The sequence below is a fragment of the Panicum virgatum genome, chromosome 1N (assembly GCF_016808335.1).
Source record: "Panicum virgatum strain AP13 chromosome 1N, P.virgatum_v5, whole genome shotgun sequence".
Lineage (NCBI taxonomy): Eukaryota > Viridiplantae > Streptophyta > Magnoliopsida > Poales > Poaceae > Panicum > Panicum virgatum.
The window spans coordinates 58338001-58356008 of record NC_053145.1 but is presented as its reverse complement, the minus strand read 5'-3'; positions in this window follow the sequence as shown (position 1 = coordinate 58356008).

Below are 18008 nucleotides of genomic sequence, written 5' to 3'. Positions count from 1 at the left end.
GCATCCAGGTCGGCAACGCGTGCTGGGAGCTCTACTGCCTTCCGCAAGCACGGGCGGCGGCGGCGTCACATCCAGGTGCGACTGCGATCGCCATCTTCTTCTCTGCAAGCATCCCAAGGATGTGCGATTTCAGGTACTTTTGAATTTCACTTGGGGGTGCCCTCCGCCAAATTTTTGTTCGCCAATTAGTACTCCGTCTTAAATTTTGAGACCACGCCTAAGCGCGACTAGTACTCCACCCTCCTGAAATCGAACCCGCATAACGGCCACCAGGCTACCACCGGCACCCGCATATCACCGCTGCCTTCTAGTAGCTTATAAAACAATCGCCGAACACCGCCGGACCCCTTCTGGCCTGCCACCGCCATTGACGCGCCGCCCTTCTCTCTTCCGCCTGCCGATTCGTTCTCCCTTGCCGCGCCGCTGCACTGAGAGCCGACGTCCGCAGGTTTAATGGCCTTCTTCCTTCTCTTCTTGTAGCGCTTCGAAGCCTTCGTGTTTTTCCGCTGCGCATGGCGTTCTTCTCTCGTTCTTGTCCCGTCCTTGGTTCTGTTTGCTCACGGATGATTTCTGCACCATCGTTGGCTCCTGCCGGTGTATGTGTTCTTCGTGTTTTTCCGCTCGATGCGAGCGCATGGTCATGTTTCTTGCCGTTTCCTCACAGAAGATTCCTGCATCCTGCTGTTGTTTCGCTGGGGCACGGTTTGGTCCTCCGCCAATGGCGTCTCTTCTTGATGTTTGTCCGCACGAGTGCTGATTGTTCCCTACTCCCTAGCGATGATTTCTGCACCGTTGTTGGCGTTCCTGCCGGTTGCCGCTGTATGTGTTGTTCGTGTTTTTCGGCTCGATGCAAGAGCATCGCGTTCCTGTTCCCGTTTCTTCCCGTTCTCATCCCATCTCTTCCACTGGGGCACGGTTTGGTCCTATGCCAATAGCGTCTCTTCTTGATGTGTACCGTTCTTGGCGTTCCTGGTCCTGATTCTTCATCTCCATCTTCTTGATGTTTATGGATTCTTTTGTGTACCTGCAGGGATGGCTACTAGGGGCGACCACCAGCCGTTCTCCGACCAGACCGAGGACCACGGCCACGGCGAGCGACAGGGAGGATGGGCGTCTCCAGGCGGCGGGCACGGGCTACACGGCGCAGCAGCACCAGTACCCCTTCTCACTGGCGGATCTACAGGGTGGCCAGGGTATGCCGTGGCATACCCTAAGCGGCCCACCCTGGAGGATGGAATTGGCCTGCGCGGGGTGCAGCTGCCTCTCGCGGCTCGGCCTAGCTCTCACCTTTCCAAACGAGCGGACGGACGCAGCTCAAAAAAAAAAAAAAGACACGGAGGGACGCCGCTGTCTGCTGACCGCCCCTGACTCCCTCACGAGACGAGGCCCAACAAGCAATCGGCCTGCTCCTTCCCACGAGAGGAGCCGCACAGCAGGAAAGAAAACACGACTCCCTTCCGCCCCCGACTCCCTCACGCAGTCACGCCGCCTCGCGAGTCGCGAGCGCCCGTGGGTCTCCTCCGCTCGATCTCGGCGTCTTTATGAATCCTAATGCAGCAATTGATGATAAAATTGAGAAGTGGAGTAATGAGGATTGTCGTCTTTATATGATCAGATTGAGGTATTCACTGAGATGTTTGAAGTTTCTATTGCATCAAGGGTTGGCCTTCCGTGGACATAATGAAAGTGAAGACTGTAGCAATAGAGGGAATTTTATTGAGCTTCTGAAATTTCTTGCAGCCAATAGTGAAGAAGTCAATAAGTATGTTCTCAACAATGCTCCAGGTAATTGCCTCTTAACCAGCCTAAAGATACAAAAGCAACCTATTCAATGTTGTGCCATAGAAACAAGAAAGAAAATAATTGAAGAACTTGGTGAGGAGCCCTTTGCAATTCTAGCAGATGAGTCTAGTGACATATCACATAAGGAACAATTAGCTCTTTGCTTGCGTTATGTTGATAAATTGGGAAGGCCATGTGAGCATTTTCTTGGAGTTGTTCATGTAGATGATACAACTTCTTTATCACTTAAGGAAGCAATTGAAGCTCTACTTGCTAGTCATGGCTTGAGCATCACTCGGATTCGTGGTCAAGGTTATGATGGGGCTAGCAATATGAAAGGACATATTAAAGGGCTAAAAACATTGATTATGCAAGAATCACCTTCTGCTTATTATATCCATTGTTTTGCACATCAACTCCAATTAGTTCTTGTTGCTGTTGCTAAGGGAAATAATGATTGCGTGTGGTTTTTCGATCAAGTATCTCTCTTGCTGAATATTGTTGGAGTTTCTTGTAAGCGTCATGGCATGATTAGGAATTCTAGACTTGAAAGTGTCATGAAAGCAATTGAGTGTGAGGAACTAGAAACTGGGAGTGTGTAGCGAAAATGGCCTCTCATGCCATATTTCAATATAATGTTTTGGCGATTGATGACACACGCAACACTTGAACTAATGTGTTTGCTTAGATGATATACTCAGGCTTTTAGGTTCAAGTGATGACAAAGAGAAGAGAGGCGAAGCTAGGCCCGAAGGGCCGCCCCTACGGGGGTTCCGCTACCCGGTTAGCGGACGGGGGTCGAGGGGGAGCCGCCCCTCGCGGGTCTCAGGGCAGCGCCCTGAAACCTAAAAGAAATCAAGTCACCGGTTGAACCGACGCCAAGCAAATTACACACGTCGGTGCATTGACTTGAGCACGTCTGGGAGTTTTAGTATCACCGGTTAAACCGACGTAAGGCAAAATTTACTCATCGGTGCAATGACAGAGATGGCCTGCGGGCTAGGGTTTGGCACCGGATGAACCGACGATAGGAAGTTTGAATACGTCGGTGCAATGGCAGAAGCAGACCAAGAAAAATGCATACATCGGATGAACCGATGATGCACCGGTTAAAGGCGTCGGTGCAGTTGTCCAGAGAGTTTGTTTTTCAAGGATCAGAGGACAGTTGCACTCACCGGTTAAACCGACGCTAACATTACATACACCGGTCGATTGCGTCGGTTGATTGCCCGTACACGTAACGGCTAGTTTTCAGTGGGCAGTTTAGTATCACCGGTTAAACCGACGATGGCGATTTGGGGAGCATCGGATTAACCGGTGTTAAGCACATTTCTGGCAGCTTTTCTCCAACGGCTATATTTGCTTGTGCTGCCTATATATACCCCCAAGGCCGCACCATTTGAGCGTGCTGGAGTTCAAGGAAGTATACTAGAGCTAAAGATCATCTCCAACCACCATAGAGCTTCATTGTACATCATATAGGCTTAAGCACACTTGTTAGAGTGCTTAGTGCTTGATTAGGGATTAGTTCTTGCGAGAGCTCCCTTGAGAGAAGTCTTGCTGCGGCAAGCAAACACTTGTACTCGTCGTGTGACCCTCCGACTTGGTGTGGAGTGGCAACGACACTTTGTGCGGGGAAGGAGGCCCCTACTTGGTGTTAAAGCTCCAAGATAGTGAAGACGGTGCCGTGGTGACGCTTCGAGATAGACGGTGGCGGTGACCTCGTCTTTGTGACTTGGTGTCACTTAGCCTTTGCTTGTCGGGAGCCTTGGAGGCGTGGCAAGACGGTGATCAAGCGAAGAGACTCGGTATCACACTTGTTCTTTGTGAGCAAGTGGCCGTGGACGTAGGGAGGGACTTTGGTGTCCTAACCGAACCACGTTAAATCGTGTGTCTTGGTGTCTTCACGGGAGTTTGCATATCCTCTCCCTTACCGCTTTACTTACCGCATTACGTTTCCGCATTTACTCTTTCTTGCTTACCTTTACTTTCCTAGTTAGTTTGATTAGGATTGGCTATAGGTGGCAAGTCTTTTGGGGTAAGTAGAGGGTAGCATAGATAAACCTTAGTCATAACTAGCATGTGTAGGACGTGTTAGGTTTATCTTATGCAATTAGATTGAGCCCTAGGATAGAAAAGCGATTAGCGACCCTATTCACCCCCTCCCCCTCTAGGGTCGGACACCCCGGTGATCCTTACAGAGTGGATTAAATCAAGAGAGGGGATTACCTAGGCCTGGTGATACTCGGTGGGGCTCTCATTACAGAACTATTGTCAACATTATTTCTATGTATCCCACAATTCGAGACGTACTCATTACTCTTGGAGAAGATCCAACACAAAAGGGTGATTGGCCAAAAATACATGCTATAGTTGGAGTATTTGAGTCATTTGACTTTGTTTTTGCTGCACACTTAATGCTTATTATTCTTGGATACACAAATGAATTATCTGAGTGCTTACAAAGAAGAGAACAAGATATTCTTAATGCAATATCACTTGTTCGTGTGGCAAAGGCTAGAATGCAAAAACTGAGGTCTAATGGGTGGGATCAATTTCTTCAACGGGTCACTTTGTTTTGCAATAAACATGGTGTCCAAGTTCCTGCAATGGATGGTCAGTATGTGCCTTATGGAAGATCTGCACGGTTTGCCCGAAACCAAACAATAGATGATCACTTTAGAAGAGAAGTATTTATTGGGGTTATTGATCATATCAGTCAAGAGCTTGACAATCGATTTGATGAGGTTAATTTGGAGCTGCTTTCTTGTATGTCAGCCTTCAGTCCTGCTGATTCTTTTGCTTCTTTTAAGGCACAAAAGTTACGTAGGCTTGCTGATTTCTACCCTAATGACTTCTTTGAGTCGCATTTGGTCAAACTTGAATTGCAACTTGACAATTATATTGATGACATCAGACATGAGGATAGCTTCAAAGGTCTTAATAATCTTGTTGAACTCTCAACTAAACTAGTTCAAACTGGGAGGCATAAGATTTATGATATGGTTTATAATCTTCTCAAATTGGTCTTGCTTCTACCGGTGGCAACGGCAAGTGTTGAAAGGGTCTTCTCTGCATTGACTTTTGTGAAAACTAAGCTGAGAAATAAGATGGGAGATAGTCTTTTGGATGATTGTTTACACACATTCATCGAGCGAGATATCTTCTTTCAAGTGGATGAAGATAATATAATTAATACTTTCATGAGCTTTAGGAAGCGTAGGCCTGATAAGAAGAAATAAGGTAATCTCTTTGAACTATTGTAGGTGTGTAAGTTTATTTTATGTAATTCTAAGACTTAATGTGCTTCTACTATTTATATTGTAATCAAGTGTATGCAAGTACTGAACCTAATTGCTTATATACTGAATTGCTCGTGGATTTTTTTGTTGTGTACCGTTTTTTAGATTGTACCGAATACCGAATTGAATGTTGAAATTTTGACCCGGCATACCCTAAGTTTCAATGCTAGGTCCGCCACTGCCCCTTCTGCCTGCGCCTAGTCTCCGGGTTCCGATCCTTGCACCAGTGGCGAACCCCGTCGCCCAGCATCAGCACAATGTGTACCCGATGGCGATCTATGTTGCGAACCTCGTCGCCCAGTACCAGGAGAACATGTACCAGATGGCGAACCATGCTGCGAACACCTACGCACAGCACCAGCAGAATGTGCACCCAATGGCGATCCATGCTGCGAACACCTATGCCCAGCACCAGCAGAATGTGCACCCGATGGCGATCCATGCTGCGAACACCTACGCCCAGCACCAGCAGAACGTGCCGCCATGGATGCTGATGAACCAGATGAACAGCTTGGCGTACAATGCTCAAGTGCAGATACAACACTCACAGATGTTCCCATCTGCTTCTTCCTTCCAGCAGGACTCATCTGCTGTGTCAGTAGGGCCTGGCCCTTCCTCTCTCGCTGCCCACAACCTAGACTCATCATCTGCTTCGTCAGTCGGAACTGAGACTTCGTCTGCTCTAGAAATAATGGAGGTTTGGTCTGACAACGCCAATACTGCCTATGATCAGATATACAAGGTCATGAAGGGTGCGGAAAGGTTGATGGTTGGTATGGACTCAGAGTTTGCTGTCCCTGATGACTAGTGTTTAAAATAGCCGGCTACGACATTTAGCGTTAGGTGTTTGTAGAGGCTAAAAAAGGCTATAGCGGGCTATATCCTAGCTAATCCATTTAGAGGTTCTATAAATACAATGTGTTGAGAAATCGGCTTCCGTAACCTTGACACCGACTTCCGAGAAGTTGTACCTAGTTTAATATCACTTCTTTTGTGGACCCTACGTCCATACTACACCAAGAAGACATTCACCTAAACACTAATATGAGAGACCAACTTTATATGAAAACTCAACTCTTTATTCACCATAACTTAGTACAACACATGACTCTTGCACTCTTTATGTGCCTACCCTATGATGATACTACTACACTACATGGCAATCTTGGCGTCTCCTATTTGAAACCTCTTATGCTATGGTATGACAAGAGGGGAGGGGAGTACCCCTATTTATAGGACTCTATGGCTCATATGGTTTCTTCATGTGTCCATCTTCTGCAGACTTCTTTAAAAATATCTAACTCTAGAATTTTCTTCATACTTATTTAACCATACGAATATCTAATTTCTAGAGTATTCCATATTTCACCAAGAAGCATGCTGACCATGGTTCATGCATACTCTCTAACCTTCTAGGAGCTTATCACAATTATGCATTTCTACCTCAACATCATGCATAAATCTCTAAGTAATTTTGCATATAAACATGAAATCAAAAAGATTTCATATACTGAAGTACGTCTTGGGCTTCATTCCCTTGTTACATCGTTGACAGTAAATTTTGTAAATGACAAAGTTTAATACTAAACTAAAAATAAATAAAGATTAATTATATGATTTAGCTGGCTAAATAACCCTTAATTTAGCGGCTCTAGCGGGATATAGCCCGCTATTAGTGGATTTAGCCGTTTAGAGCTAAGAGACGGATGTCCTATCTTTCTCGTCTCCCAAAAGCTATAGCAGACTATAGCGGTGGCTATAGCCGGCTATTTAGAACCTTGCTGATGACTGTGCCATTAGTGTTGGAGAGCCACCGAATCCAGATGCATTCTACAGTCAAATGAGGAACATGATCAATGGAGGCAATCTTGTGCGGGGATTGGTGTTGGCTACCTACAAGCAAGTGCTAGGCATGTGGCAGTTTAACCTGCATTTCTCTCCTTCATGGCGGGCGCCGTACCACCCAGGAGTTAAGTTTTTGCATGACAAGGCTGGGATAAACTTTGAGCAGCATGAAACCCGAGGAATCCCAGCAATTGACTTCACAAAATGGCTGTCAGAATCCGGGCTCATCTGCAATTCAAATGTGGACTGGATTACTTTTGCTGGCTGCAATGATTTTGGGTTTCTCACCTGTTGTCTCACTGGAACACAGCTTGGACCTGACCGTCTGCAGTTTCTGAACACTTTCAGGGAGCTGTTCCCACAATCCTATGATATCCGTATTTTTACCAAACTTGGCAGATGTAGACCAGCAGTAATGGATGGAGGCCTGTCAAAAGTGTGCCAGAGGCTCCAGGTGCAGGTAAAGATCGAGGGTCATGCTCACAATTCAGCTTAGGACGCCCTATGCACCATACTATGCCTCGAGAAGCTGTCCAGGGCGGATTCACACTTCTTCACACGCATCAGAAAATATTGTGGTGCATTGTATGGTGTGTCAGATATCCATGAGTTCGACAGGACCCAGTGACGCAGTTTCTAGTAGATTGAGAATTTGAGAGCGGCCAAGGTACTGTAAGCTGGAGGCTTGAGCGATGTCTTGTTAGCGTGTTGGCAAAGAGTTGCTGCAGTATGTTTGAAATGGAACTGCTACTCCACTTGAGAGTGAGATCAGAGTATCATCTAAGTCTGTCTTTTGATTGATGTTTTTTATTTCAGTATTGATTGAACATGAAGCTACAAGTAGTAGTATCAGTTAGTGCTAGGTAGCTGTCATTTCAGTATTGATTGAACCATTTGGAGCTACAGGTAGTACTACAGTCAGTGATAGCAGAAATTTGTATTGCTGCAGTCTAGATTAGATTGATACAGTATTGCTGCAGTGGAACCGAGATTGGAAAGTTTGGAGAAGGGTCTGGATAAATATTTTAAGTGTTGCTACGCAGTGATAAATGGTCAATTTTGAGCTTAAATAGAATATGGTTTTGTGAATAAACTTTGGACAAGAGGTACCCCACTATGAGGCTTCATGTTTTAACTCTAAATTTCAGTCATTCGTTGTTCAGAAAACAGTTGGAAAGATCTCCAAATTTGAATTCAAAAACAGCTAAATTAATTAAGTGGTTGAAACTCTGAAATTCAGTTAATGCCCTAGTATTCAAAGCTGTTTTTGAACATGATATAGGTCAACTCAGGGAATGTGCATGAAATGATAAATGTAGAGCAATGTCCCCTCTACAAATTTGGGTTTGGAAGATTTTAAAGTACAGTATTAAATTCTGGAGATGGTTGAACTCAAAGTTGACAGATTTGGGTAAATTAACTGAACACCTGGGATTTCAGTTAAGACCGACCTGTTTAGGGCAGTTTTTGGAGGAGTTAGAAGCTGAATCAAAAGATGGGAAAGTAATGAAAATGGTAAAGGATTGTCAAGTGTACAACCTTGAGTTTGTACGATTTGAAGTTTACACTCAGAATTTGGAAATAATCTGATTCAAACATTGCAGCTTAGAGCAGTAACTGAAAATCTTAATTTCAGTAAGAAGGGGTCAACTTGGAGGCCAAAGAAAGTATCATCCATGGGGTAACTTTGGATAACAAGTAACCCATATCGAAGCTGGTTAAATGCTCTATGAAAATATGTATTTGATCTTATGAGATAAATTTAGCAAGCTAGTCAAATCTGAATTTAAACAGGGGTAGTTTGAAGAAGCTTAGCTGAATATTCAGACAGCTTGACTGGAAAAAACAGCCTGAACACTATTGTTCAGAGCAAATTTTGAAAAGGTTAGAGGCCAAATTAGCAAAAGTGACTGAAGTAAAAGTTTTAGATAATTATCAAAACTAAAACTTTTCTTCTTGTATATTTTTAAGTTTAGTGGGAGAATTTGGAGGAAAATGCATTGCAAGTTTCAGGTTCAGAATTATTCAGTTTTGACTCAATGCAAACAACAGTGTTCAGAGCTCTTTTTTAACAACTTAGAGCTCGAATCAAGGGAAGTGCACAACACAAAAAAGGTAGCTGGATGAACTATCTACAACTTTTATATTGGCCTATTTCCATGTTCAGTGATGAAATATGGAGATCATTGGCTTTCAATCAGCAGGTTTGAGGAAGCTTACCTGAAAATCGTCTGAACCTGCCTTGTTCTAAGGCAATTTCGACCAGGATAAAGGCCGAATTTGAGGGTGTGTCAGAAAGCAAAATTGTAACCAAAGTTCAGGGATAAAACTTTTATTTTGGTCGATTTTGATGTTCAACCATGAAATTTAGAGGAAAGGGAGGATGAAAGCTCGGGTGTAGAACTGAAATACTGCAGCTCTGAAATTTTTGTTTGAGTATCATTGAGACAGCCATGGTCAACGCTAGATTTGAGAGGGATAGAATCAGAATTAGAAGGAGCTCATGTTATGGAAGTTGTAGAGTAGTGTCCTCTCTATAACTTCTGTTTGGAATATTTCAAAGTATATATGTGATATTGGGCGGGCCTGGTGCAGCGGTAGAGCCTACCGTCTGTAACCGGAAGGTCCCGGGTTCGAGCCCCAGCCTCTACACATTTGTGTGGTTAAGGCTTGGGGCTTAAAAACAACCATTCCCCAGACCCCGCACAGTGCGGGAAGTCTACAGCACTGGGTACGCCCTTTTTTTATATGTGATATTGGAGATAATTGAGTTCAAACTATCAGGTTCAGAAAAAAAGAAAAGAAAAGAAGAACAACATTCAGTCTGACAGAAACGAAGCTCGAGCTTATCCTGTTGCCATCGCCGGCGCCAACCTTTGGCGGCAAGATTTCAAGAGCTCCACGCGTCGATCCGAGGTCAGGACAGCAGCAAGCAAGCAGGGAGGAGGTGGAGCTCGCTGAGGCAGTTCGATTTCAAATAAAACCAGCATCGGGGTTCATCGGTTGGGGGCCGCTATTTGGCGATCGCGCGCCGCGGCAAGGAAGTAGCGAACGACCGCCGCAGCTATCCAGCAACGCACGTGCACCACAAAGTAGTAGTAGCAAATAAAGAATAGACTTGCTTTACATTATGTCATCGGGATGTACTTTGCCTTCTACTCTTTTTTTTTCGGGACAACGAGTGTGTGGGTGAGTAATTGGGCGCGGGGGAGGGGGGGTCACATACATATGAATGTAGAAGCAAGGAAGAAGATTGAGAAAATAGAAACAAGAAACGTCGTGAGATTTGATTAAAAAATGTGGAACAATTCTCCATAATATTATGCTCAGGCTTACAGGAGGATAAATTAAAAAAAAACTGATTGGTTGTTGTTCTCCAACATAGAATAAACAATACATCCATATTCTTCATCCAATAATGTTATCTTTTTTGTAACAGTAAACTGCACATCTTCACTTATAGAACTCGATGGTGACGCTCTGAAAAAATTGGAAGGAAATTGTGACTCTTGTGCTCTGTTATAATAAGTTTGAAAAATGAGCAAAAAAAGATATCCACAAATGAACTTACATGCATGCATAATATTTTTTTTATCTCCACAAGGGTGTCATACTTTTCGTTGCATGAGTTTGTCAGCAGTAGTAGAATATGCATTCACATAGTGGTTTTGCACCTTGAGAAAACATAAAATTCTATTTAAAATATTTTCTACATAAAAAATAATATAAATAAAATGAGAAAAAGAAAATGCAACCTAGTTTATAGTTTCAAAACTTTGAAGTCAGAAGTTATAAACTTTATATTACTGTAATAGTTTCTTATTAGTTTAAAAACTTTGGAATCTGAAGCTATGAACTTTTTACTATCACATTAATAAATTTTATTAGCTTCCCAAAAAACTTTGAAATATGAAACTATGAACTTTTCTGGTACCACAATAATAAATTTTGCAGCTCCAAAAGAAACTTTGAAAAAGAAACCTTGAACTTTGTAGTCACATAGTAATAAATTAAGTTTGCAGCCATAAAAACTTTGAAATCCAGAACTATGAACTTTGTACTAGCACAATAATTTGAAAAACTAAAAAACTGAATTTTACACTAGCACAAGAACACGAATAAACTTTATAGTCCCCCTCCGGTCCAACAAAACTTTGAAATCTAAAACTATGAGCTTTGTACTACCACATAATAAACTTTTGTAGTCCCCAAAAACTTTGAAATATGAAACTATAAACTTTGTAGTAGCACACTAATAAACTTTATAGTCCCAAACCTTAAAGTATGAAATTGATCTTTGAACAAGTTAATATATTTTGATTACTCATGAACCGTGAAAATAATATATCATGAATAGACTATGTGTGGAGCACGGTGTGTGCTGTGTTTGGGTAAAAAATGAAAAATATAGAAAAATAACGAACATTTACAAAACAGGTCAGAGCATATATAGAATCCATAATTTTTAATGAACATAACTAAACTAAAAACTTCATATTAGTATTTTTAAAAACTTATGAACTAAGTGTACAAAACTTTACACTTGCAGTTCAAAAATTCTAAGAACACAATTGAAAACTCTAATATCCCCGGCTTTCAATTTGCATGCATAACCCTTTACAATAGAATATAACCAAACTTTTGATTACTATATACAAAACTTTATAGGATACCTATGCTTGACATATAACTGCAGAACAGTTCCAAACTTTCAGACATATAACGACCAAAAACATAAAAATAACAAGTGTGGTTCACAAACAAAAGGTAGGCTTTTCAAGTGAAATGTATGGGCTATCTGGTCTAGACAAAGAGAAAGGGAATTTGCTAATACATGTAGGCAGCATCAGCAAAAAATACGAATGAACGTGAAGGAGGATATCCAGCTCACCTCAAATATGATCTTGCTCTCTGCCCTCGAACTACACCGCTTAAGTAATCTTGCATTGGGAGAAAACAAATTTTCTCCAGCTCTAGAAACTTCAAGCGAATCCCAAGCTAATATTGTGGGTTAACAAAACCAACAAGACGTGTGTGAGAAGATAATTACACCAATAGGCATGGAATCAATAGGAATTAGAAAAAATCCTCAGAAATATGAATACAGCCTTATACATGTAATCTTTGTAATTCTAAAAATTTATACAGTAAATTTAAGAACTTTCTACAATTAAATTTAAAAATCTATAATACTAGATACAAAACTTTATACATGGATATTTGAAACCTTTCACAAATACATATATATAAATGTTTACATAAAAACTTCATACTGAAATAAAAAATTAACATTAAATTCAATAACTTTGCACTTTCAACTCAAGATCTTTGCAAATCACTTGTCAAAAATATCTCAGTAAAATAAACTCGGAACTTTGCAATCCCAATCAGAAAACTTTGTAGTAGCATGTTATAAACTTTGTACTTTCGTGAATCCAACTTTTCTCTTCCAAAAAGTCTGGAACTTTTTGATACCACATTTAAAAATTTGTACTTTTAGATCTAATACTTCATAATTAAAAAACTTTGCATTACATATTAGGAACTTTGTCCTAACTTATCATAAACTTTGTACCTCTCGATTCTAAAACTTTATCTGGAAATATGTTACAGTCCTGAACATTAGAACATATAAACAACTATGACGTGCATAAAACATCCCAATCCAAACTTACAAAGTTCCATGCTAAAACTCTAAAATGACTACTTGGAAACTTTGAATGAAAATATTGAGGAACTTTCAGATCATGTATATAGAAACTTTTGACAAATAGTTACAAAAATAATGAATATATCAAGTCATGATTCATGAAATAAAAACTTTGAACCCTTCAATTCACAACCTTAAACTTGTGTGCCTAATAAAAAAGAGTTTTATTTCCTATTGTGGAGTTTGGTGTGCAAACTTTAGGCACATATACTGGAAACTTTATACCTAGAGATGTAAAATTTTGAAATTTGTGTACAATAGCTTCCAGCATGATAGTTAATAAACAGTAGAAAATTATGGAATGGGTTGCAAATTTGGGATTTCTATCCTTGAATTATGATAATTGATTCTTACCCTTGTAACCCTGCTATATTAATCCTATGCAAAAAATAATCATTTAGAAAATTAATGCCAATTAGATTGAAACCAAATACAAATATATTAGTCGTATGCCTCAATCTGATTAGCCTCCCCCCAGAATTGACTTAGCCAGAATGAGGGGAATAGATGATGCTAGCAGATTTAACCATTACAAGATAGAGCTAGTTGCTAAGGCTGTAGGACTAGCTCAATTGTGAAGTAGCATGTGCTCTGGACCTCAGACTAGATATCAATGAAACGGAAGATGAAAATTATTGCCATGTCCACATAATGATTAGCTGCAGGGGGTATTTTAATTTGTACCAGGTTATCTGGGAACAGTTGATTCCAGAGCGCCTCTGTGGCAAAGCATCCAGGCACTGTTGGTTGGTCCCTTGCGAAGCATGGAAGGAGTAGCTAGTATGTGGCAACACTGCAGCAGACTGATGTGTCATTCAGCACCATTCGGTACCGTGGTACATGGCAAGCATTTGGAATATGTATTATGAACCTTTCTGCTATCATGATAATAGACTTTGTAGTTTCAAAAACTTTTAAACTTAAAACTATGAAAAGATGTGTTTGTTGGATCATATGTGTCGTTTCACTACATTTGCTAGCAGCACACATGTGCAAACTAAGGAAAATTGCTTTGAATAAGTAAAGAATTCATGACTACTCATGAAATGTAAAAAAAAACCTTTTGACTCATATGTCAAGAATCCATGAATATGCATATATATATTTAAATTTATAAATCTTATATATACCGGAGTATCAAATCTATACACACTGTGTCAAAAAACTTTTGAATAATGTATGCAGAACTTATGAACCACATATCAGATTTTGCTTATGCAGATAAAAAAAATCATATGTATATATTATGAATTTATAAACTTAGAAATTATGCATAGAATTTTTTTACAGAAATAGATGCCTTGATCTCACCTAAATGCTTGAGAATTGGTGGGCTTCAAAGTCTTGTTTCAGAGCTATCAATGAGCCTTGGTCTCACCTGCACACATTAGGAGTTTAGTAAGCTTCTTGTTAATGTGGACACATCATGGTCACAACTCACAAAATAAAATTCACCATAATTTAGAAAAACAAAAGGACCCTACTGTGCAAATGCCTCAGCAAATTGCTACAAATACTAGCAACTCAAAACGCATTAGTTTCATTTTTTTATGGAGAGTGCTAGGCACAATAAGGTATTTTTTTCAAAAATAATAGTATTCATAAACTTTGTATTAGCACATCTTCGAATATTTTACTCCTAGATACAGAACTTTGTGCTCCAAAATTAGAAACTAACTTAAAACTTGGCATTTTGAAGTTGGGAATTTTGTACCAGCCTATTAAAAACTTTTGGCTCTCATATATAAAACTTTTAACATATATATACAATATTTTCTATATCTAAACTCTCATATTGCATACCAGAATCTTTCTACTAGAATGTTGCAAACTTCTAAATTATAAATATAGAACTTTGGTCTATCATTCAAATTATGGATATAAACTGATGAATTTTAGCCAAAACACAAACTTTAAAGTAAAAAAATCTAAAAGAAAATTGAGGTTCAACCAATGTACAAAAACAATATATCTGCATGATTGAGGAGACTGTGTTTAGTTCAAAAAGATAATCTAGGTCTGTAGTGTAGTGCTGTTGTTTGTAAGATGTCGTATTGTGACAAAGGTATAGAACAATTATTAAGAAAAAAATGCGGCCGGGGAGGGGGGAGGGGGGGTTGAAACGGCCCCCACCATATTTCATTAAGAGGAAGCGACAACAGCTTCTCCGTCTGTAGAAAAAAAAAACCCAATCCTGGCATGCCCACAAGGGCCATGCCATTCGGCGAGCACATCGAAGGGGGTTTTTTAACCGCGGGCTGAAATTCGCCCCAGCCGGGGTTCAAACTCGCGACCTGCAGGGTGCCAATCGGCTGTTGTCGCCACTTAGGCTAGCAACCTTAGGCATAGAACAATTATTAAGGCAATGATATTACTCATTCTAGTGCTAAAAGAGCACTTATCTAGCTAGTTTCTTTGAGGACTAGTTAGATGCAAGGTTAAACTTTCATGCAAAAAGTTAAAGAGAGCCGAGAAAGGACCATTTGAGCATTTTTCAACTAGTAGTCTGCCCCATTGACTCATTGAGATGTTGGCTAGTTAGGGAGCATTGTACATCCCGAAAACATTTTGGATAATTACATATTCACAAGTAAAAGCTTTTATATTACAGATTGCAATATTTTAGCCCATTGGGTATTGAAAAGATTTTAATTACATGTACAAAACTTTCTACTCATATATCTGAAACTTAGTGCTAGCATATATTGAACATTACATTTGTAGACCAAGAGTTTTATATAAAAACTCATTATCCTTTTCAAGTTGACTCATGATGCAGTAAAAATAACCTAGTAGTGATATCTAAAACATACATCTAGCTAGTCCTAATATCATTCAAAAATAGCATGTACAAAAGAGAGTCTATGCAAATCCCAGCCTGTGGGCAAATGAAAAGAATTTTAGAAAACATGGAAGAAATAATATGTACCTTCTTCTCCATGGCACAGTGCACTTGCTCCTACCAAAAAACAGTAAACTTTGCAGCTGCCTAGGCAAAAATATCCTGCAAAAAATGGGAACATGCTAACATGTTGGTGTTTTTTATGTTGAAGAAACCTCTCCAAACAATGATACAGTCAAAAACTTTGGATGCTGCAAACTTTCAAGTATCATGGCAAAAACATTGTAAGTGAAAGCTAAATAACTATAATGTCATGTTCTAAAAACTTCATATGTCACTTTCTTTTCAAGCCACATGGCTAAAAACACATTCAGTGCATACTACTTGTAAACTTAGAATACATATAATCAATAGTTTTTCTCTAAATTTCAGATAATTACTTTGCCTATATGTAGCCCATGATGTATAGGTTAGAATTAAAAATATGATGCCTCTATGTTGAAATTTTCAGAGAAAACAACTATGCATGCTTATTTCTGAAAAGAAAATCTTGATGGGAACATGTCTTCCTTGTTAGTGAATAAGAAAAGAACAGATGATCCTTGATTTGAACAATATGTATAATGGTATGTTGAATTCAATCTCTCCGGTGATATTGCCAAAAGCCTGAAATCTTATAATGTTGTGATGAAAATTTACCTACTAAAGCTAGGCTTCTGCAGGCAGCTCATCAGATGAGATGAATAATCAGATGCAGAAACCTAAGATCAAAATCCTACGGATGCTTGTGTGCAAGTGCTTCCCCTAGCAGGGTGCTGCCGTGGTGGTGTGCAGGAGGAAGATATCGTGGTGCTATGCAGGAGGAACATGCCATGGATTCGAGGGACAGGTACGACGGGGCGATGTAGCTCACCTGAAATTGAAGGCCAGCGACGGTTGCTGCGGTCGATGTCAACGAGGAGGATAGATCCCCCCTCAAAGCAGGGCGTCTCGAACAAAAAAGCAGCAGGGGAGGCAATTGCAATCCCCTTCTACCTCGGTGTCGATACGCATCGATCCACTAGGTGTAGGCGAAACGACGGCGCATGACGAGCTTGGTGTGGCTTCCCTTCTCTTCTCCGGTGTACTTCGGCTCGATGCAGACGAAACGAAGACGTGGCAAGCTCGGTGTGGCTTGCCTTCTCTTTCTCCGTCATACTCTGCCTCGATGCAGTCAAAATGACGGCTGCGACGTCGGCGCATCTGCCTCCTCGGCTCCGACATGCCCCCACCCACGATGCAGGGGACTGAAGTGCGGCGGAGCTCGGTGCGGCTGCCTCCTCGTCTCCGGCGTACTCCCCACGAAGCAGGCAAAACAGAGGCGCGGCGAGCTCGGCGTCGGCGCAGCTTCCGCTCGCTTCTCGTGTGTAATCCGCCTTGGCATGCATGAATCGCACGGCAAGCGCGGTGCGCGACGTCGAGATCAAGACGGATTTCTGGCGATTCGCCGCCTTGTCTCCCTTGAATCACCTCAAATCCGGTGATCCCCTTTTGCCTACACCTTGAGACCAAAGGAAGGGGAAAGGAGAAATGAATAAAAAAATGTGTCTAGAAATTTCGAAATAACGTTGGAATACGAAGTACCTGGGAAACGGCTGACGCGGGCTGAATACGAAGCGAAATTGGGAAGCAGTATCTCTAGTAAGGACACGTGGCCATTGTTCGTTCCAATCAGTAACGGCGCGCGAGCGCTCTATAAGGATTTCGGGGTTCATCCGACCCTTCCATCCTTTTTCTGTTCTGAGTCTCTCACCAGATTTAGTCCGACCCATTCAATTCTAACCCATCGGACTATCCGGCTTCTTTGCTCGGATTATCCGACGCCTCTCACGTCGGACTAATGGGCGCTGTGTTTGACTGGGTTCCAAACGAGTCAACCTTCATCCGAACGTTACTCCGACGCTCGGTGCTCCCACAGGTTAACCTTACCAACCGGTCAAACCGGTCCGGACCGGTTCCGGTTCCGGCCGGTACCCAATCGGCCAAAATTCAAAATTTAAATTTAAATTCAAAAAATGAAAAATTCCCAAAAAATTTCTAAAAATACTTCAAGTTGCGATGAATCTAATGGTATCATATTTTCTCAAAAATTCGTTCATTTAGTATAGTTTGCGGGGATTTAAAGTTAAATCAAAAAAGAAAAAGAAAAAAAATGGGCCGGCCCATTAAGACCCACCAGTCAAACCGGTCAAACCGGCCGGTAAACCGGTCGGTAAACCGGTTGCACGAGAGCTTTTGAATTTGGATTTGAATTCAAACCGATCAAACCGATCGGTAAACCGGTCAAACCGGCCGGTAAACCGGTCAAACCGGCCGGTAAACCGGTCGGAATCGGTTGCACGGGAGCTTTTGAATTTATTTGAATTTGAATTTGAATTCAACCGGTTCCGACCGGTAACCGGTCCGGTAAACCGGAACCGGAGCCCGGCGGTTACCGGTACCGGTCGGGAAATAAAACCCGTTCAAAATTTGCCGCCGCGAGCCCGCC